This window comes from Pseudophryne corroboree, chromosome 5 (genome assembly GCF_028390025.1).
Source record: "Pseudophryne corroboree isolate aPseCor3 chromosome 5, aPseCor3.hap2, whole genome shotgun sequence".
Taxonomy (NCBI): Eukaryota; Metazoa; Chordata; class Amphibia; order Anura; family Myobatrachidae; genus Pseudophryne; species Pseudophryne corroboree.
This window is the reverse complement of record NC_086448.1, coordinates 487,189,004-487,212,504: the sequence shown is the minus strand read 5'-3', so window position 1 is coordinate 487,212,504 and position 23,501 is coordinate 487,189,004.

Genomic DNA, 23,501 nt, shown 5'->3' with positions numbered 1-23,501 from the left:
TGCAAACATTGTCCCAGTTCCTAAGAAATGTTTAGACAAGAACCTGAACGATTATAGACCTATCGCTCTAACCTCACTGGTGATGAAATGTTTTGAGCGCTTAGTTTTAGGATACATACAATCTTTCAGCCCAGCAGAGTTCCATCCATTCAATTTGCATACAGAAATAATCGCTGCATTGATGATGCGGTGAACACTGTTTTGCATTCCACTTTATCTCATCTAGATGTAAATAAAAATTCTTACGTTAGGATTCTTTTTATAGATTTTAGTTCTGCAATGAATACTGTTATCCCTGTGTCTTTGACAGTGAAGAAGTTCAATCTAGGCCTGAGCTGTTTTATTTGTAACTGGGTATTAGATTTTCTATCTGGCAGACCGCAGGTGGTAAGATTAGGAGGGTTTGTTTCTACAGAGGTGATGTAGAAGATGGGTGTCCCCCAAGGCTGTGTACTCAGTCTATTTCTGTATTCATTGTTCACCTATGACTGCACAACATCACCTGACTCTGCGAAGGTCATTAAATTTGCTGATGACATAGCAGTTGTTGGACTGATTTCTGACGATGATGAGACCCAGTATAGATATGAGATCAGTGAATTAGTCACCTAGAGAAGGGCTAATCATCTGATTTTGAACAAATCTAAAACTAAAGAATTGGTGGTTGACTTCAGAAGGAGAGCCTTAGTGCCTAAATTACCTATATCCATTAATAGTATGGATGTTGAGGTTGTCGATTTAGTCAGGTTTTTATTAGAGCTGTGCGTCGGGCACTTTTCGTGTTTAGTGTTTTGGTTTTGATTCTAATTCCATTTTCGTGACTTGGTTTTGGCTCGGTTTTGCCAAAACCACCCTTTCGTGTTTTGGTTTTGGTTTTGGATCTGGATGATTTGGGGAAAAATCCCCATAAAAACAGCTAAAATAACAGAATTTTGGGGTAATTTTGCACCTACGGTATTATTAACCTCAATAACAATCATTTCCACTAATTTCCAGTCTATTATGAACACCTCACACCTCACAATATTGTTTTTAGGCCTAAAAGTTGCACCGAGGTGGCTGTATGACTAAGTTAAGCAACACAAGTGGACAACACAAACACCTGCCCCATTTAGGAGTGGCACTGCAGTGGCTGAATGTCAAGAGTGGGCCGCAATTGTTCGGTCCACTGACAGCATCTCCAGCAAGCTCCAGTCACTTTAAAAAAAATCTGCAATTGGTGGACTTATACGGCAATACCCCAGGACTAAAACATCAGTACCCCTGGACTCATACGGCAGTGTCACACAGGATGGCACTTTTCAAAATTTAGGCCCCAAACAGCACCTCATACAAAGATGTCGAAGAGGTGCAATGAGGTAGCTGTATGACTAAGCCAAATGACACAAACAATTGCAACTGGAATTATACGTCCAAATCACTGGAATTAATAATTGAAAATCACTGACATTAGTTGGAAAAATCACTGTAATTATACATCCAAATCACTGGAATTAAATGGCAAGATCACTGTAATTAATAATTATAAATCACTGACATTAATTGGCAAAATCACTGTAATTATACGTCCAAATCGCTGGAATTAATTGGCAAGATCACTGTAATTAATAATTATAAATAAAAAAAATAAATTTGCAAAATCACTGTAAATTAACATCCAAATCACTGGAATTAAATGGGAAAATCTCGCTATCACCTGCATAGTGAAGGTGAATCTAGATGGGATTTGTTACCGGGGACACAATAACTCCATCATATCACTGACCTAGGTTGGGGGTGTTGTGAACTCGGGGGTTCTCCCGATGGTAGGGGAGAGGAACCACAGTTGGGTCGGAACAGGGATGGCTTGATATAGGTCTTCCTCATACAGGACTCTGACAGAAAAGCTTGGTGAAAATATTAAAGGACTTTATTGCAGGAAAAGAGCAACACAATGTCACATAACAGAGAAGGAGTGTATGGAGAAATGTCCAGGGAGTACTTGTGAGTGACGGTAAAAGATACTGGTGACTGAAGAACTTGAGAGCGCTGGTTAAAAGACACTGATGATTTGAAGAACTTGAGAGCGGTGGTTAAGACTCTGATAATTTGAAGAACTTGAGAGCGGTGGTTAAAGACACTGATGATTTGAAGAACTTGAGAGCCGTGGTTAAAGACACTGATGATTTGAAGAACTTGAGAGTGGTGGTTAAAGACACTAATGATTTGAAGAACTTGAGAGCGGTGGTTAAAGACACTGATGATTTGAAGAACTTGAGAGCGGTGGTTAAAGACACTAATGATTTGAAGAACTTAAGAGCGGTGGTTAAAGACACTGATGATTTGAAGTACTTGAGAGCGGTGGTTAAGACTCTGATAATTTGAAGAACTTGAGAGCAGTGGTTAAAGACACTGATGATTTGAAGAACTTGAGAGCGAGGGTTAAAGACACTGAAGACTTGTATACCTTGAGAGCGAGGGTTAAAGACACTGAGGACTTGTATAACTTGAGAGCGAGGGTTAAAGACACTGAGGACTTGTATAACTTGAGAGCAACGTTTAACCTGCAGCCCACGCTGACTCCAAGAAGCACTGGTGACAAGAGCGCAGTGGAACCCAGCAGCAGCTGGGAACGCTGGAAGCTGTGCAACAACTGACACCTGGAAATGCCGGAGACACTGGGGTATGCTGCAGAGAGATCCGCGGAGGACAGAAGCACTGGCATCCACTTCAGGGGAAAAGACGATACTCAGGCGCCGACGCGCTGCCCGGCGTCTGCCTTTGAATCTCCCGCCTCCGCTGGATTGGTGGAACAGTCTGATGACGTCACCTGCTCCCCGCCCACGTGATGCCGGGTGTCATGGCAGCGCCCCTGCCCCGGTGAACCGCCGGGAGCTGCGGCAGCCAGGCGCCGGAGCCCGTGGACCAATGAAGGCGGAGGCCGCAACACAGACCAGCAGGCATGCAGGGGTAAGCGCGGTGAACGCCGCCTATGGCGTGTGACAGTACCCCCTCTTCCAGGAGTGGCCCCCGGACACTTTCCAGGTTTTGTTGTATGTCTGGAATGGAAAATCCGCACCAGTCGGGGAGCCATGACTTCAGTAGCCTTGACCCAGCTCCTCTCCTCGGGGCCAAAACCTTTCCACTCCACCAAATACTGTAGATGCTTGTGAAGATAACGAGAGTCAAGAATAGCTTTGATTTCAAAGTCCGTTCCAGCTTCAGACTCTGCAGAGGATGGCCTTGGGGACTTTGAATGGAACCGGTTTAAAATAAGGTGGCGAAGGAGAGAAACATGAAAGGAGTTTGGTATCCGGAGTTGGGAAGGCAAACCCAATTTGCAGACATCCGGGTTCAGGACTTGTAACATGGGGTAAGGACCAATAAACTTTGGGGCGAACTTCATAGTGGACAACCTTAACCGGAGATTGCGGGTGGAAAGCCATACCCTGTCACCAACCTTGTATTGGAGAGCTGCTCGTCGCTTCCTATCCGCAAAGAACTTATAGCGGCCGGAAACTCTCTTGAGATTAGCATGAACTTGACTCCAAATTTGGCTGAAGTGCCGAAGAGTAGAGGCTGCACCAGGAACCTCCTCCGGAGGACAAATGGGTAATTCAGGAACTTGAGGATGGAACCCATAATTAATGAAAAATGGGGACTCACCAGTCGAAGAGTGGTACAGATGATTATGGGCAAACTCGGCCCATTGCAACAGTTCCACCCAATCATCTTGCGAAGGAGAAAGATAAACACGGAGAAAAGTCTCTAAATCTTGACTGACGCGTTCAGTTTGCCCATTGGTTTGTGGATGGTAAGCGGATGAAAACTTGAGTTTTATTTGTAAGGCCGTACAGAGAGCTCTCCAGAATCTTGCAGTGAATTGTTAGAGACAATTTCCTGAGGTAAGCCATGCAGGCGGAAATGTTCTCGGATGAATAACAAAGCCAACTTGGGAGCTGATGGTAACCCAGCCAAAGGTACAAAATGTGCCATCTTAGAGAAACGGTCGATAATTACCCAGACAGTATTGTGACCCTTGGAGAGGGGCAATTCGGTGACAAAGTCCATAGAGATATGGGTCCAAGGCCTCTGAGGAATGGACAGTGGATGCAATAACCCCCCAGGAGGCAAACGAGGAATTTTGTGCTGAGCACACAGAGGACATGAGTTGACATAATCTTGAATATCCTTCTTCATAGTGTCCCACCAGTAAGACCTTCGTAGAAAGTCCCACATCTTTTGAACTCCAGGATGACCGGAAATTCAGGAAACATGAGCCCACTGCAACAACCTTGGCTGAAATTTAGCTGGCACAGACATTCTCCCAGGAGGGGGACCCAAAGCGGTGGGAGCCGCTGACATAGAAACTGAACTGAGAATCAAAGCCTTCTCAACGGAATTCTCCTCATCCGAAGCTGTTAAGGAACGGGATAAAGCATCAGCCTTGGTGTTAAAAGTCCCAGCCCGGTACTTAATAACAAACGAAAACCGGGTAAAGAAGAGCGCCCATCTAGCTTGATTGGGATTCAAGCACTGGGCCGTCTTGAGGTACAGCAAATTCTTATGATCAGTGAAAATTGTAATTAGGTGTTTAGCACCTTCCAAAAGATATCTCCATTCCTCCAAGGCAGATTTTATTGGCAAAAGTTCTTTGTCTCCAATGGTGTAATTCTGTTCCGCAGGAGAGAATTTGCGAGAATGGAAACCACATGGATGTAGCTTCCCATCTGGAGCCTACTGCGAAAGCACGGCACCTATGCCTACCAAGGAAGCATCAACCTCCAAGAAGAATGGTTTTGAAAAATTTGGTTGTTGAAGAACTGGAGCGGACGTAAAGAATGCCTTTAACTGAGCGAACGCTGCTACAGCTTCGGAGGACCAAAGACTTGGGTCAGCACCCTTCTTGGTTAGGGCAGTAATGGGTGCCACGATGGTAGAGAATACCTTTATGAATTTCCGGTAGTAATTTGCAAAGCCCAGAAATCGTTGTACCGCTTTCAAGGAAAGAGGCTGAGTCCAGTCCCGGATGGCAGTGAGTTTCTCTGGATCCATACGAAGCTCCGTGCCCGAAATGATGTAACCAAGAAATGGAATAGAAGGAACCTCAAAAGTACATTTGGAAATCTTGCCATAAAGATGATTATCTCGCAATCGAAGAAGTACCTCTTTGACCTGTATTCTGTGCTCTGTGAGATTTTTTGAAAATATCAGAATGTCATCCAAATATACCACTACACTTAGGTATAGCATATCACGAAAGACTTCGTTAATGAATCCCTGGAAGACCGCAGGGGCGTTGCTGAGGCCAAACGGCATTACCATATACTCATAATGCCCGTCCCTGGTATTGAAGGCCGTCTTCCATTCGTCCCCCTGTCGGATACGTATCAAATTATAAGCTCCCCTTAAATCAAGCTTGGTGAAAACTCGGGCTCCGCGAACTCTATCAAAGAGCTCAGTAATGAGCGGCAAAGGATACTTGTTCTTAATGGTGACATTATTTAGACCATGATAGTCAATACTTGGTCTCAGCCCTCCGTCCTTCTTCTTCACAAAAAAGAAAACTGCCCCTGCCGGAGAAGTAGAGGGGCGGATGAATCCTTTCTGTAGATTAGACTTGATATAGTCCGACATAGCTTGGGTCTCGGGCAATGATAAGGGATAAGTGTGACCCCGAGGTGGCATTTTCCCCGGAATGAGCTCAATGGGGTAGTCCCAGGGTCTATGCAGTGGTAGCTGATTGGCCGCTTGCTCCGAGAACACGTCAGAAAACTCCCGATAGGCCTCCGGAATGAGCCCTTCATCTGACGTGGAAGATACACTGAGCGGATAGACTGGGGTGAGACAATTTGAATGACAAAAAGAACTCCAAGATGTTATTTGTGTCGAACTCCAGTCGACGTGAGGGTTGTGAAGTTTAAGCCAAGGAAGGCCAAGAACCAGATAGTGGGGCATCTCCCGAATCACTAGGAACTCTAGGTGTTCTTGATGCAGAGCTCCCACTTGCAGTTTGATTGGTACTGTACAACTTGAAATCAAACCGTTAGAAATTTGGGTACCATTGATAGCAGTCAACGTAATAGGTCGTTCGACCGATCGGAGCTGACAACCCAGATCCTGGGCACAGGATAGGTAAATAAAATTCCCTGCAGCCCCTGAGTCCAGCAGAGCCTTAACGGGTTTGACTATTGACTCGGAGAACAGAGACACGGAGAATAAACAGTCCACTGGCGGAGAAGGTTTAGAAGAAACTCCTAGCTCTACTCCTCCGGAACAAGCTAGGACTGCCCGTTTCCCGGGCGAGACTTGCAAAACTTGAGAAAGTGATCCGCAGCTCCACAGTAGAGGCAGAGTCTACCCTCACGACGACGCTGACGTTCTTCTGGGGACAGCCGGGATCGATTAATCTGTATGGGTTCATCAGGACTTGGAATAATCGTTTGCTTAGACGGAAGAGATCGGACCCTTGATCGATCTGACCGACTACGTTTGCCACCTCATTCCTGCATGCGAAGATCTACCTTTACACAGAGCGAGATCAACTGTTCTAAAGAATCCGGCAAATCTCTAGTGACCAACTCGTCCTTTAGACGATCGGAGAGCCCGTTCCAAAAGGCAGCCCGAAGGGCATCATTATTCCAGCGCAGTTTTGAGGCTATGGTCTGAAAATTAATCACATACTGTCCCACTGAACGAGAGCCTTGTCGGACACGAAGCAAGTCTGCAGAGGCAGCGGTCGTCCTACCGGGCTCATCAAAGATCCTCCGGAATGACGTAATGAAATTGGTGTAACTTGAAACCAATGGATCAGATCGCTCCCATAACGGAGACACCCAATCCAACGCTGAACCCTCGAGCAAAGAAATAATGTATGCCACCTTGGACCGATCAGTAGGGAAGTTATGTGAAAGCAGTTCAAAATGTACCTCGCACTGATTGAGAAAACCACAGCAATTCTTTGGATTTCCATTATAGCGAGAAGGAGTAGGGAGCTGAAGGCGTGACCTGGTTCCAGAGGAGGATGGAATATTACTAGAGACAACCACTAGAGCGGGTACTGGAGCTGGGGCCAGTACTACTGAGGCCAGAGAAGTCTGAATTTGATCCAGCCGACCAGATAATTCCTGGAGATAATGCATCACCTGGCCCTGTGCTGCTTCCTGACTTTGTACTCGAGAAATCAAGTCCTGGATGGTACTTGCCTCTGGACTCCGATCCCCCGGGTCCATGAGGCCTGAGTAAACTGTCACTGACCTAGGTTGGGGGTGTTGTAAACTCGGGGGGTTCTCCCGATGGTAGGGGAGAGGAACCACAGTAGGGTCGGAACAGGGATGGCTTGATATAGGTCTTCCTCATACAGGACTCTAACAGAAAAGCTTGGTGAAAATATTAAAGGACTTTATTGCAGGAAGAGAGCAACACAATGTCACATAACAGAGAAGGAGTGTATGGAGAAATGTCCAGGGAGTACTTGTGAGTGACAGTAAAAGATACTGGTGACTGAAGAACTTGAGAGCGGTGGTTAAAAGACACTGATGATTTGAAGAACTTGAGAGCGGTGGTTAAGACTCTGATAATTTTAAGAACTTGAGAGCGGTGGTTAAAGACACTGATGATTTGAAGAACTTGAGAGCGGTGGTTAAAGACACTGATGATTTGAAGAACTTGAGAGCGGTGGTTAAAGACACTGATGATTTGAAGAACTTGAGAGCGGTGGTTAAGACTGATAATTTGAAGAACTTGAGAGCGGTGGTTAAAGACACTGATGATTTGAAGAACTTGAGAGCGGTGGTTAAAGACACTGATGATTTGAAGAACTTGAGAGCGGTGGTTAAAGACACTGATGATTTGAAGAACTTGAGAGCGGTGGTTAAAGACACTGATGATTTGAAGAACTTGAGAGCGGTGGTTAAGACTGATAATTTGAAGAACTTGAGAGCGGTGGTTAAAGACACTGATGATTTGAAGAACTTGAGAGCGGTGGTTAAAGACACTGATGATTTGAAGAACTTGAGAGCGGTGGTTAAAGACACTGATGATTTGAAGAACTTGAGAGCGAGGGTTAAAGACCCTGAAGACTTGTATACCTTGAGAGCGAGGGTTAAAGACACTGAGGACTTGTATAACTTGAGAGCGAGGGTTAAAGACACTGAGTACTTGTATAACTTGAGAGCGAGGGTTAAAGACAGTGAGGACTTGTATAACTTGAGAGCGATGTTTAACCTGCAGCCCATGCTGACTCCAAGAAGCACTGGTGACAAGAGCGCAGTGGAACCCAGCAGCGGCTGGGAACGCTGGAAGCTGTGCAACAACTGACACCCGGAAATGCCGGAGACAGTGGGGTATGCAGCAGAGAGATCCGCCGAGGACAGAAGCACTGGCATCCACTTCAGCGGAAAAGATGATACTCAGGCGCCGAGGCGCTGCCCGGCGTCTGCCTTTGAATCTCCCGCCTCCGCTGGATTGGCGGAACAGTCTGATGACGTCACCTACTCCCCGCCCACGTGATGCCGGGTGTCATGGCGGCGCCCCTGCCCCGGAGAACCGCCGGGAGCTGCTCCAGCCAGGCGCCGGTGCCCATGGACCAATGAAGGCGGAGGCCGCAACACAGATCAGCAGGCACGCAGGGGTAAGCGCGGTGAAAGCCGCCTATAGCGTGTGACACATCAATTGTCTAAATCCCACTGCACTAATTGCGGATACCGGACGCACGTCTAACACCAACATAAGTGTCAAGGCATCAGTTATGAGGGCTTCCATCATTATGTGAAGCTGAACCACTAGTCATGGACATAGGCCAGGGCCTCAGCCATACCTTGCCACTCCGTGTCGTAAATGGCATATTGGCAAGTTTACGTTTCTCCTCAGATGATTTAAATTTCTTTTTTTGGTTCTTTTTACTGAACTTTGGCTTTTTGGATTTTACATGCCCTCTACTATCACACTGGGCATCGGCCTTGCCAGATGACGTTGATGGCATTTCATTGTCTATGTCATGGCTAGTGGCAGAAGCTTCAGCACTAGGAGGAAGTGGTTCTTCTTGATCTTTCCCTATTTTATACTCAACATTTTTATTCTTTATTATTTTTTGGGAGTTATATGAGACAATATGCGGCACAGGAATGACTGGAATGACTGATGAGACAGGACACTACCACTGGTCTGATGCAGCACAACAGGTTGTTGTTATAAGTATTATACTGCAGCAGTGGACATATAGCAGCAGCGTATATCATCACTGGAATTACTGATGACACAGGACACTACCACTGGACTGATGCAGCACAACACGTTGTTGTTATAATTATTATACTGCAGCATTGGACATATAGCAGCAGCGTATATCGTCACTGGAATTACTGATGATACAGGACACTACCACTGGTCTGCACAACACAGCACCACTTAATACAGCTACACTGGATATATGGCAGCAGAGAACACCAACACTGTGAATGGCTGGACTGATGCAGCATAATACACTGACTACACTGGACTGGTCTGCACAACACAGCACCACTTATACAGCTACACTGGATATATGGCAGCAGAGAACACCAACACTGTGAATGGCTGGACTGATGCAGCACAATACACTGCGTGACTACACTGGACTGGACAACACTTGCCACCCCACTTTCCCGCCCAAACACACAGTCACTGAACACTGAGGACACGTCCTCTCTATACACTCTCCGAGACTGGAGTGAAAATGGCCGCGATGTGTGGCTCCTTATATGGAATCCAAATCCCACGAGAATCCGACAGCGGGATGATGATGTTTTGCCGCGTTCGGGTTTCTGAGTCAGGCGGGAAAATACGAGCCAGGCTCGGATTCGGACTCAGAAGGCAAAGTTCGCTAGGGTTCAGTTCACTGAGAACCGAACCCACTCATCTCTAGTTTTTCTGTACTTTGGTTTCCTTGGACCTGACTTGGTCAGCAAACTCATTGTGTTTAATGAAGAAAGCACAGCAGTGTTTCTTCTTTGAAGCGTCTGAAGGCTGCAGGGGTGAGTAAATTATCTATATTAAATTTTTATAGATGCTCAATTGAAAGCATCTTGTCTTTTAGTATTATAGTCTGGTATGGCAGCTGCACTGCAAGTGTGCGGAGTGCTTTGGAACACACCGTAAGGACCACCAGTAGGATCATTGGAGTGTGGTTGCCAACCATCCATGATCTTTACGAATCTAGAGCTCAGAAGAGCTCCAGAAAGATTTTACTAGACCCTAGCCATCTTTTTCATAAAGTGTTCGAGAAATTACCTTCCCAAAAATGGTTTAGGATTTTGAGGGTATGCACTGGACACTTACATAAAAGTTTCCTCCCATCAGCAGTACGAATGTTGAATGTCTGAATTGTATATGTATATTTTTATTGTTAGTGACATTGCTATTTTAATGTAATTACTGTGTTTGCACAAACGAATTTCATCTTTGAAACTTGTTTTTTTACAGATGACAATAAAACTGTATTGTATTGTAACCTGTGTGTAATATCTTTAGTAAGTCTGGTCCATGTTTTTCAGCCTGCTGACAATAAGATGGAGTTAATCAGCAGCACCTGAGAGCTTTGCTTAAATCTCTTCTGGGAACAGATTTTAGGGCTCCTGATGGTGAACTAGTCACCCAGGTTATAGGCCAGTTGGTAGTTACTGTTAAGGGTCCTGGAATGCTATAATACTTTTATTTTACAAAATCTTTCTGTAGACTGTTGTGACCTGTAACCTGCTTATGAACTGCTGACTGTGGAAGCTGTGGAAAAATAAACCATGCGTTTGGAACACCCGGTGTATGTGATCTACTATGATATAGTAACAGCATGTTTGGTGTGATGATCCCGATAATGTCACACCAGCTGCTAATAACCAACATATCAATGTCAGGCAGAATGTTTATTACATGTATTCATTTATTTATTTATTGTAATTGATATTTTCTTTTTGTTGCACCACTGAGTGAGATCAGGACATAGAATGGCAATGACAGTTTTGTAGCTATTTTATTTAGCAAGCACCACTATGGCATAGTATACAACATTGTCGGCCTGATTCTGAGACCAGTATAGTTTCAATATTGGATGCAGTGGAGTGTTTTTTCATCTCCACATGTATACTGTTTGTACCATTTGATGGTGTTCATACTTAGTTGCAGTAATGATTCAGACACATGCACAGAGAAGTTAGAAATGTGTCGGGTGTTCAAGTGTGGTTGCAGAGGATTGGCTAATCAGACACAGATGTAGGGGGTCATTCCGAGTTGATCACTCGCTAGCTAGTTTTAGCAGCCGTGCAAATGCATTGTCGCCGCTCACCAGGGAGTGTATTTTCGCTTTGCAGAAGTGCAAATGCTTGTGCAGCAGAGCGCCTGGAAAATCATTTTGTGCAAAACAAGACCAGCCCTGTAGTTACTCTTCGTGTGCGTTGATTCTAACGACGGAGGGACGGCTTTTGACGTCACACATCCACCCAGCGTTCACCCAGCAACGCCTGCATTTCCCCCGACACACCTGCGTTTTTCTAAGCACTCCCTGAAAATGGTCGGTTGACACCCAGAAATGCCCACTTTATGTCAATCTACCAGCGTTCTGCCGTGCGACTGAAAGCTTCGCTAGAACCTGTGTAAAACCACAAAGGACTTTGTACCCGTACGTCGCGCGTGCACATTGCGGTGCGATGCACAGAAATGCCGATTTTTAGCATGATCACTGCGCTGCGAACAACAACATCTAAAGAAGCACAAGGCATGATTACATCATCTATAGACACTAAAAGTGGCCATCTCAATCCTTGCACATTTGGACACATGGATGTATACCAGTGAGGGATTTGCAGCGTCATTAGCACCAAATCAGACTCTATTGCAGCACTAGACACAGGCTATATGAGGAGGGTGTATCCCCCCATAGACCCCACCCCCTCCACAGACCCTGCCCCCATTAGAGCTGCTTCTAGAAATTTATATGGCTGGTATTCCATCCCAATCCACCCCTGTTACAATCTATAGGGAAATAGGCATTGATACACAAGGATAGGTGCTATCATTTATATAATGGTTTATTACATAATAGATACACATAAAAGTTCAGTTAATAATACAGTAAAATGAATATATATTTACACAGGATTTTTATCTCCAAAATCATAGGTGGTTAGAATAACAATGAAGATGTTAAATAAACCAACTCCACATGGTGAAGACGTAATAAGTGCTACTCAATATATAATAATAGTACAAGACAACTTGTATCTTTAAATGAACCAAAACCTGATTGATTTATCATCAGTATACTAACATAATATTAATGTATTATTGGTAGAGATTACACACTTTTATGATTTGTGACTATTTCCACTAGAAAAGAATGAAAAACTTGTATCCCTTGTAAACATTCTCAGCAATTTATGTGATAGGATCAGTATAATCCTGCTGCTAAGAATTAAATACTATAATCTACAGTACAACATCTATATCTGTGGAAGAGCCACACACAGCAAGTTTGATATGGCAATAGATTTTTTTTTAAACTTGCAGATTGCATTCAATACACAGCCAGCCTCAGCCAGTTTAATTTAGGACCATCGTAATCTTGCTTCTAATCTTTAAGTGATTTAGTAGTATAAAGTAGCCGATAAAGAATATTTAATTTTTTTATTGCACTTTGGAAAAAGATTTAAAATTTCTTTACAGAACATTTGTCTCATAGAAATGGGTGACTAACAATCCAATTGAGTAATAAAAATGCTTTTAAATGGTGGTAGATTATATCAACAGTAGAAACTTGAAATTGAAGAAACGTGAGCTAATTTAGTATAACTAAAACTATAGCTCATTTATAATTCCATCAATTACTTGAAATTTAAATACCAAGGATCGAAGTACTTCTATGCCAATTGAGCAATTTTGATTTAAATATATGCAACATCAGTAAGGTCAAGTAAAAGGTTGATATGTTCAACAAGAAGGTCAATATGCTGGGAGGGGTAATAACACTCATCATATTAGTTTTATATTTTTATAATAAAATAACAATAAAATTGGTTTTATTCTATTACCTCACCAGTTACAGTGAGCACCCCACAATCAGCACTCTTCTCCTGTTCTTTAAATTATCATATTATTCTAGGGAACATCTCCCAGATAACTGCCTAACTAACTTTGTTTACCTTCATTTTAAATACGTTATGAGTAACAGTGTTATATATCTGTACAATTGTATGTAATGCAGAATTTCTTTTACAATACATACAGTAGATGTGTAAGCAAAAAGATGAATGGGAAAACTCTTTGTCGCAAGTGAAAGGAGAAAAAAGGAAAATAAAATATAGTGAACACCAAGATGACATTATATAAATTATTAATCCATTTTTGCATGAAAACTGCTCAGTTAATTGTGCTAAAGCTTTAAAGTGTACAGGACCCTATTCAGTAAGGATTGCTGATTCTGCTTTTTAGCAGAATCTGCAATCCTTTTTTTCGCATGCTACTAGCTGTCCACCCACTGTGATGACACTGTAATTGCGATCGCACCACAATTACAGCGTCTGCATGAGACGACACGCAGCCACCACAAAAATGCCACTGACATGCCCACATTTCCCGTGCACCTCCCCGAAAATTCTCAGTTGTTGCGGTTGCATTGATTAGCGATACGACCTGAATAATCCCCAAAGTTTGGCTTGATATTGATGATTTAAAATACAGGACGATATTGCCTGCAGTAGAAAAACATATACAGTATGTATTTGTGTTTGGGGTTAGAAATATTTAGGCAGCTTTGTTTGAAACAAGGGAATGTATTTAATTTAAAATAAAAAACTAGCATTAAAAAGTAGAGATGAGCGGGTTCGGTTCCTCGGAATCCGAACCCCCCCGAACTTCAGCCTTTTTACACGGGTCCGAGGCAGACTCGGATCTTCCCGCCTTGCTCGGTTAACCCGAGCGCGCCCGAACGTCATCATCCCGCTGTCGGATTCTCGCGAGGCTCGTATTCTATCGCGAGACTCGGATTCTATATAAGGAGCCGCGCGTCGCCGCCATTTTCACACGTGCATTGAGATTGATAGGGAGAGGACGTGGCTGGCGTCCTCTCCGTTAGAATAGATAGAGACACTTGAGTTGATTTACTACTAACTTAGTAATTTTGGGGAGCATTAGGAGTACTCAGAGTGCAGAGTTTTGCTGATAGTTACTAGTGACCACCACCAGTTTTATTTATTATTTAATATAATCCGTTCTCTGCCTGAAAAAAAACGATACACAGTCACATACCATATCTGTGCTCAGCCTCAGTGTGCTGCATGATAATATCATCTATGTATATCTGACTGTGCTGAGTGCTCACTGCTCACACAGCTGAATTGTGGGGGAGACTGGGGTGCAGTTATAGCAGGAGTACAGTGCACACTTTTGCTGCCAGTGTGACTGACCAGTGTCCACCAGTATATTGTCTGCCTGAAAAAGTTAAACACTCCTGTGGTGTTTTTTTTTTTAATTCTATAAACGCATTCTGCTGACAGTGTCCAGCAGGTCCGTCATTCATTATATTATATAAATATTTACCTGCAGTAGTGTTATATTTTTTTTGTTCATCTCTATCATCTTTATCATCTCTATATTAGTAGACGCAGTACGGTAGTCCACGGCTGTAGCTACCTCTGTGTCGTCAGTGCTCGTCCATAATTGTATACCTACCTGTGTGGGTTTTTTTTTCTATCTTCTTCATACTAGTAGTTTAGGAGTCTGCTGACAGTGTCCAGCAGGTCCGTCATTATATTATATATACCTGCAGTAGTGATATATATATATTTTTTATATCATTATCATCTCTATACTAGCAGACGCAGTACGGTAGTCCACGGCTGTAGCTACCACTGTGTCGTCAGTGCTCGTCCATAATTGTATACCTACCTGTGGTGGGGTTTTTTTTTCTATCTGCTTCATACTAGTAGTTTAGGAGTCTGCTGACAGTGTCCAGCAGGTCCGTCATTATATTATATATACCTGCAGTAGTGATATATATATATTTTTTATATCATTATCATCTCTATACTAGCAGACGCAGTACGGTAGTCCACGGCTGTAGCTACCTCTGTGTCGTCAGTGCTCGTCCATAATTGTATACCTACCTGTGGTGGGTTTTTTTTTCTATCTTCTTCATACTAGTAGTTTAGGAGTCTGCTGACAGTGTCCAGCAGGTCCGTCATTATATTATATATACCTGCAGTAGTGATATATATATATTTTTTATATCATTATCATCTCTATACTAGCAGACGCAGTACGGTAGTCCACGGCTGTAGCTACCACTGTGTCGTCAGTGCTCGTCCATAATTGTATACCTACCTGTGGTGGGTTTTTTTTTTCTATCTTCTTCATACTAGTAGTTTAGGAGTCTGCTGACAGTGTCCAGCAGGTCCGTCATTATATTATATATACCTGCAGTAGTGATATGTATATATTTTTTATATCATTATCATCTCTATACTAGCAGATGCAGTACGGTAGTCCACGGCTGTAGCTACCTCTGTGTCGTCAGTGCTCGTCCATAATTGTATACCTACCTGTGGTGGTTTTTTTTTTCTATCTTCTTCATACTAGTAGTTTAGGAGTCTGCTGACAGTGTCCAGCAGGTCCGTCATTATATTATATATACCTGCAGTAGTGATATATATATATTTTTTATATCATTATCATCTCTATACTAGCAGATGCAGTACGGTAGTCCACGGCTGTAGCTACCTCTGTGTCGTCAGTGCTCGTCCATAATTGTATACCTACCTGTGGTGGGTTTTTTTTTTTCTATCTTCTTCATACTAGTAGTTTAGGAGTCTGCTGACAGTGTCCAGCAGGTCCGTCATTATATTATATATATACCTGCAGTAGTGATATATATATATTTTTTATATCATTATCATCTCTATACTAGCAGACGCAGTACGGTAGTCCACGGCTGTAGCTACCTCTGTGTCGTCAGTGCTCGTCCATAATTGTATACCTACCTGTGGTGGGGGTTTTTTTTCTATCTTCTTCATACTAGTAGTTTAGGAGTCTGCTGACAGTGTCCAGCAGGTCCGTCATTATATTATATATACCTGCAGTAGTGATAAATATATATTTTTAATATCATTATCATCTCTATACTAGCAGACGCAGTACGGTAGTCCACGGCTGTAGCTACCTCTGTGTCGTCAGTCACTCATCATCCATAAGTATACTAGTATCCATCCATCTCCATTGTTTACCTGAGGTGCCTTTTAGTTGTGCCTATTAAAATATGGAGAACAAAAATGTTGAGGTTCCAAAAATAGGGAAAGATCAAGATCCACTTCCATCTCGTGCTGAAGCTGCTGCCACTAGTCATGGCCGAGACGATGAAATTCCATCAACGTCGTCTGCCAAGGCCGATGCCCAATGTCATAGTACAGAGCATGTAAAATCAAAAACACAAAATATCAGTATAAAAAGGACTCAAAAATCTAAAATAAAATCGTCGGAGGAGAAGCGTAAACTTGCCAATATGCCATTTACCACACGGAGTGGCAAGAAACGGCTGAGGCCCTGGCCTATGTTCATGGCTAGTGGCTCAGCTTCACATGAGGATGGAAGCACTCAGCCTCTCGCTAGAAAAATTAAAAGACTTAAGCTGGCAAAAGCACAGCAAAGAACTGTGCGTTCTTCGAAATCACAAATCCACGAGGAGAGTCCAATTGTGACGGTTGCGATGCCTGACCTTCCCAACACTGGACATGAAGAGCATGCGCCTTCCACCATTTGCACGCCCCCTGCAAGTGCTGGAAGGAGCACCCGCAGTCCAGTTCCTGATAGTCAGATTGAAGATGTCAGTGTTGAAGTACACCAGGATGAGAAGGATATGGGTGTTGCTGGCGCTGGGGAGGAAATTGACAAGGAGGATTCTGATGGTGAGGTGGTTTGTTTAAGTCAGGCACCCGGGGAGACACCTGTTGTCCGTGGGAGGAATATGGCCATTGACATGCCTGGTGAAAATACCAAAAAAATCAGCTCTTCGGTGTGGAAGTATTTCAACAGAAATGCGGACAACAGGTGTCAAGCCGTGTGTTGCCTTTGTCAAGCTGTAATAAGTAGGGGTAAGGACATTAACCACCTCGGAACATCCTCCCTTATACGTCACCTGCAGCGCATTCATCATAAGTCAGTGACAAGTTCAAAAACTTTGGGCGACAGCGGAAGCAGTCCACTGACCAGTAAATCCCTTCCTCTTGTAACCAAGCTCACGCAAACCACCCCACCAACTCCCTCAGTGTCAATTTCCTCCTTCCCCAGGAATGCCAATAGTCCTGCAGGCCATGTCACTGGCAATTCTGACGAGTCCTCTCCTGCCTGGGATTCCTCCGATGCATCCTTGAGTGTAACGCCTACTGCTGCTGGCGCTGCTGTTGTTGCTGCTGGGAGTCGATGGTCATCCCAGAGGGGAAGTCGTAAGACCACTTTTACTACTTCCACCAAGCAATTGACTGTCCAACAGTCCTTTGCGAGGAAGATGAAATATCACAGCAGTCATCCTGCTGCAAAGCGGATAACTGAGGCCTTGGCATCCTGGGCGGTGAGAAACGTGGTTCCGGTATCCATCATTACTGCAGAGCCAACTATAGACTTGTTTGAGGTACTGTGTCCCCGGTACCAAATACCATCTAGGTTCCATTTCTCTAGGCAGGCGATACCGAAAATGTACACAGACCTCAGAAAAAGACTCACCAGTGTCCTAAAAAATGCAGTTGTACCCAATGTCCACTTAACCACGGACATGTGGACAAGTGGAGCAGGGCAGACTCAGGACTATATGACTGTGACAGCCCACTGGGTAGATGTATTGACTCCCGCCGCAAGAACAGCAGCGGCGGCACCAGTAGCAGCATCTCGCAAACGCCAACTCTTTCCTAGGCAGGCTACGCTTTGTATCACCGCTTTCCAGAATACGCACACAGCTGAAAACCTCTTACGGCAACTGAGGAAGATCATCGCAGAATGGCTTACCCCAATTGGACTCTCCTGTGGATTTGTGGCATCGGACAATGCCAGCAATATTGTGTGTGCATTAAATCTGGGCAAATTCCAGCACGTCCCATGTTTTGCACATACCTTGAATTTGGTGGTGCAGAATTATTTAAAAAATGACAGGGGCGTGCAAGAGATGCTGTCGGTGGCCAGAAGAATTGCGGGACACTTTTGGCGTACAGGCACCACGTACAGAAGACTGGAGCAACACCAAAAACGCCTGAACCTGCCCTGCCATCATCTGAAGCAAGAAGTGGTAACGAGGTGGAATTCAACCCTCTATATGCTTCAGAGTTTGGAGGAGCAGCAAAAGGCCATTCAAGCCTATACAACTGACCACGATATAGGAGGTGGAATGCACCTGTCTCAAGCGCAGTGGAGAATGATTTCAACATTGTGCAAGGTTCTGCAACCTTTTGAACTTGCCACACGTGAAGTCAGTTCAGACACTGCCAGCCTGAGTCAGGTCATTCCCCTCATCAGGCTTTTGCAGAAGAAGCTGGAGACATTGAAGGAGGAGCTAACACTGAGCGATTCCGCTAGGCATGTGGGACTTGTGGATGGAGCCCTTAATTCGCTTAACAAGGATTCACGGGTGGTCAATCTGTTGAAATCAGAGCACTACATTTTGGCCACCGTGCTCGATCCTAGATTTAAAACCTACGTTGTATCTCTCTTTCCGGCAGACACAAGTCTGCAGGGGTTCAAAGAACTGCTGGTGAGAAAATTGTCAAGTCAAGCGGAACGCGACCTGTCAACATCTCCTCCTTCACATTCTCCCGCAACTGGGGGTGCGAGGAAAAGGCAAAGAATTCCGAGCCCACCCGCTGGCGGTGATGCAGGGCAGTCTGGAGCGACTGCTGATGCTGACATCTGGTCCGGACTGAAGGACCTGCCAACGATTACGGACATGTCGTCTACTGTCACTGCATATGATTCTCTCACCATTGAAAGAATGGTGGAGGATTATATGAGTGACCGCATCCAAGTAGGCACGTCAGACAGTCTGTACGTATACTGGCAGGAAAAAGAGGCAATTTGGAGGCCCTTGCACAAACTGGCTTTATTCTACCTAAGTTGCCCTCCCACAAGTGTGTATTCCGAAAGAGTGTTTAGTGCCGCCGCTCACCTTGTCAGCAATCGGCGTACGAGGTTACTTCCAGAAAATGTGGAGAAGATGATGTTCATTAAAATGAATTATAATCAATTCCTCCATGGAGACATTCACCAGCAGCAATTGCCTCCACAAAGTACACAGGGAGCTGTGATGGTGGATTCCAGTGGGGACGAATTGATAATCTGTGAGGAGGGGGATGTACACGGTGATGAATCGGAGGATGATGATGAGGTGGACATCTTGCCTCTGCAGAGCCAGTTTGTGCAAGGAGAGATTAATTGCTTCTTTTTCGGTGGGGGTCCAAACCAACCCGTCATTTCAGTCACAGTCGTGTGGCAGACCCTGTCACTGAAATGATGGGTTGGTTAAAGTGTGCATGTCCTGTTTATACAACATAAGGGTGGGTGGGAGGGCCCAAGGACAATTCCATCTTGCACCTCTTTTTTCTTTCATTTTTCTTTGCGTCATGTGCTGTTTGGGGAGTGTTTTTTGGAAGGGCCATCCTGCGTGACACTGCAGTGCCAATCCTAGATGGGCCAGGTGTTTGTGTCGGCCACTAGGGTCGCTTATCTTAGTCACACAGCTACCTCATTGCGCCTCTTTTTTTTCTTCTTTGCGTCATGTGCTGTTTTGGGAGTATTTTTTGGAAGGGCCATCCGGCCTGACACTGCAGTGCCACTCCTAGATGGGCCAGGTGTTTGTGTCGGCCACTAGGGTCGCTTAGCTTACTCACACAGCTACCTCATTGCGCCTCTTTTTTTCTTTGCGTCATGTGCTGTTTGGGGAGGGTTTTTTGGAAGGGCCATCCTGCGTGACACTGCAGTGCCACTCCTAGATGGGCCAGGTGTTTGTGTCGGCCACTTGGGTCGCTGAGCTTAGTCACACAGCTACCTCATTGCGCCTCTTTTTGTCTTTGCGTCATGTGCTGTTTGGGGAGTGTTTTTTGGAAGGGCCATCCTGCGTGACACTGCAGTGCCACTCCTAGATGGGCCAGGTGTTTGTGTCGGCCACTTTGGTCGTTGAGCTTAGTCATCCAGCGACCTCGGTGCAAATTTTAGGACTAAAAATAATATTGTGAGGTGTGAGGTGTTCAGAATAGACTGAAAATGAGTGGAAATTATGGTTATTGAGGTTAATAATACTTTGGGATCAAAATGACCCCCAAATTCTATGATTTAAGCTGTTTTTTAGGGTTTTTTGAAAAAAACACCCGAATCCAAAACACACCTGAATCCGACAAAAAAAATTCGGTGAGGTTTTGCTAAAACGCGTTCGAACCCAAAACACGGCCACGGAACCGAACCCAAAACCAAAACACAAAACCCGAAAAATTTCCGGTGCACATCTCTATTAAAAAGTACTGTTTTATAATTTTCAAACATTTTTTTTTAAATTACAATATTCTATATAAGTAAACCTATTCGCTGAATATATACACACATTTGCTTTTACTTTATATCAATTTCTTGTATACTCAATTAAAAAAACACCTTTTCTTTCCATTTTAGGCATATTTTATTTGCAGTATGAGGAGAGAGAAACAATCTAAGGATATATCATGATAATGTAAGGCCTTCTGAAAAAATAAACTCATAATTTCTGTGGGTCCTGCATGAAAAAATGAATGTTGAAATGTGACTAGCACACAAAATGCCAAAATAGGCTAGTCCAAGGTTGAGAACAGAGCCGGATTAAGGGAGGGGCAACAGGGGCAATCGTCTCATGGCCCTCAAACATTAGGGGCACCCAAATACTGTTGTATCAATTAGAGTAATCCCCGTACAGTATGATGGCTCACCTATTGATTAAAAGCAGCCACGGAGAAGCTCCTCCATCTATAGTTAATCTCAAGGGATAGGAAACCAAAATTGTGTGAGACACTGGCCCAATCTTCAGGTGCTGTGGTGTGGACATGTCATGCTGCATCATGTTGCTCTGTGGAAAGGCTTGTCTCTTTTAAGTGCTGCTTGGATTTCTAAGTGTGAGTTTTAAACAGCAAAAAGGTGTACTCTGATTAATCTCTGTCTATCCATATAGGGATAGTAATATTGTGAGAGAAAGTTAATCTGAATCTGATTGTTTGTATCTATACTGTTTCTTTTTTGTTTTATATATCTGTACTGGGTTTCTTTTTTTGGAGGAAAAAAAAAAGTGTGAGGTGAAAAGCCAGAGGGGTAAACTGAGGTGTGAGTAATCAGGAGGAGGAGGAGGGGCTGACTAAAGCAGCTGGCTGAGCCTATATAAGCAGTGATTAGACTCTTTGGAGCTTGCTCTGTGGAAAGGCTTGTCTCTTTTAAGTGCTGCTTGGATTTCTAAGTGTGAGTTTTAAACAGCAAAAGGTGAGTTAGAATACAGAAAAAGGTGAGTTTTATAATACACAATCAGGAACACACATTTGCAGTACCATTAAACTTCTGGTGAGGCTGAAAGGGGCTGACCTTGTGAGTGAGTGAGAGGGTCTCTTACTTGGAGTAGCAGAGGGGCTGTGATTGTGCGTGTGTGAGGGGCATTTTTTTTTTTACATTTTAAGCAGGAGCTGGAAGCCGAGTGAAAAGGAGGTGCAGTGAGCTGGAACAACTGCAACTGCTAAGTGGAGTATAGGTGCCGCAGGAGAGAGTACTACGGCTGCATAAAAGTGAAGGACCAAGACCCACACAAAGATAGATAAGTATAAGCCAGCTTAATTATTGTATAAGTGAGATTGCTTGTCTTCTACTTTTTATTTTTGCTGCTTTTTATTTGAGAGTAACAGGGAGTTAGACCTTACAAACAATATGGGAGGGGCTGTGATTGGGGACCTCACTCAGTGCATGTCGTGCAAGATGTATGCACACCTGGAGCTACCGGCCCAGTGTGATTACATCTGCACGAGGTGTGTGCGAACTGTTGCCCTGGAAGCCCAGGTAACTGATCTATAGCAAACCGTTACGGGACTGAGGGAGATTCACAATCTCGAGCGTAGTTTAGACAGAACGGTGGAGGAGTTGCGGGAGGGGTCACTGGTAGAAGAGGATGATGATCAGGTAGCCAGTTGGGTCACAGTTAGAAGGAAGAAAAAGAGGGGGAGGCTCGACATCTCCAAACTATCAAACCCGAACAAATTTGCCCGATTGGACGAGGAATCGGAGGATGATAGTTAAGAAATGACAGTGCCAAGGGAGACTGCTCCCTCTAGCATCCAGAGGAGCGGTCCCTCTGGCGCGGTTGGGATAAAAGATAGAGAGGTACCTAGTCAGATGGTGGTGGTAGGGGATTCTATCATCAGGAAGGCAGATAGGGGAATCTGCTACCGGGACCGTGATCGCCGTACAGTCTGTTGTCTCCCGGGTGCTTGGGTACGGCACATCGGGGACTGGGTAGATAGATTGTTGGGAGGGGCTGGGAAAGACCCGGCGGTCTTGGTGCACGTTGGCACCAATGACAAAGTTAGCGGAAGGTGGTATGTCCTTAAGTAAGACTATATGGACTTAGTAAAGAAACTGAAGGCAAGGACATCTAAGGTAATATTCTCTGAATTATTACCCGTGCCACGCGCTAGTCCAGGGAGGCAGAGGGAGATTAGGGAGGTAAATGTGTGGCTTAGGGATTGGTGCAGGAAAGAGGGGTTTGAGTTCCTGGAACACTGGGCGGACTTCTCAGTCAGGTGCCATTTCTTTTGTCGTGACGTATTGCACCTGACAGAGGAGGGGGCAGCGGTGCTGGGGGGAAGGATGGTTAGAAGGTTGGAGGAGATTTTAAACTAGGAGCCTGGGGGGAGGGTTTAGCTAGAAACTACGGGTCATGCAGTGAGAATAGTGGGGATGGCGGTAGTAAACGAAATGGGGGAGAAGTTGGGGGGAGGGTAAGAGCAGGCGATAAGGTTACTAACATGGGTACTAAAAGAGATTTTACCAAAGCACTAACCAATGACGATTACAGGTCATCATTGCTACATTAGGTGACAGATGTCCCTAACGCAAGGGAAAATACTTATCTTAGTTGTATGTATGTAAATGCCAGAAACATTACTGGTAAAAAGGGTGAACTAGAAATACTTGCAGCAAGCAAACAGTATGATATTATAGGCATTACTGAAACTTGGTGGGATGAATCTCATGATTGGACAGTCAATCTAGAGGGCTATACACTGTTTAGGAGAGACAGATGATAAAGCTAAATATTTATCTTATATAAAACCCTTTATGAGGTCTAAGAACACTGTACGCTATTTACGTATGGAGTACCGTAAGGGTACGCTCGTTGCGTAACAATCGCTTAGCCGTGGTCGAGACGCTCAAGCGTCATGTTCGCTCACGGCCGAGAGATCACAGGCAGGCACGCTATTGGCTGCCGACTAACGTAATGATTCGCTATAGCGTAGCGGACG